Here is a 215-nt window from a genome sequence, read left to right on the forward strand (position 1 = left end):
TTCTCAAACTACGTCCCGTGACAACCGGCTAGTGACGTCGAAAATGGAATGACGTCAAATTTGACGATGAGACTTGGGATGTCGGTTCTCGCTCACACATGCAGATTTTACAGCCAATTATGTTTGAAGCGTTGTACTCCGATCTATTTCGACAAATCATGTTATTTATTTCATAACTTGTATAAACAAATGTGGCTTATAATATGCTGGATAAA

Source organism: Sinohyriopsis cumingii, chromosome 3 (assembly GCF_028554795.1).
Source record: "Sinohyriopsis cumingii isolate HCF-2022 chromosome 3, ASM2855479v2, whole genome shotgun sequence".
In the NCBI taxonomy this organism is placed as follows: Eukaryota; Metazoa; Mollusca; class Bivalvia; order Unionida; family Unionidae; genus Sinohyriopsis; species Sinohyriopsis cumingii.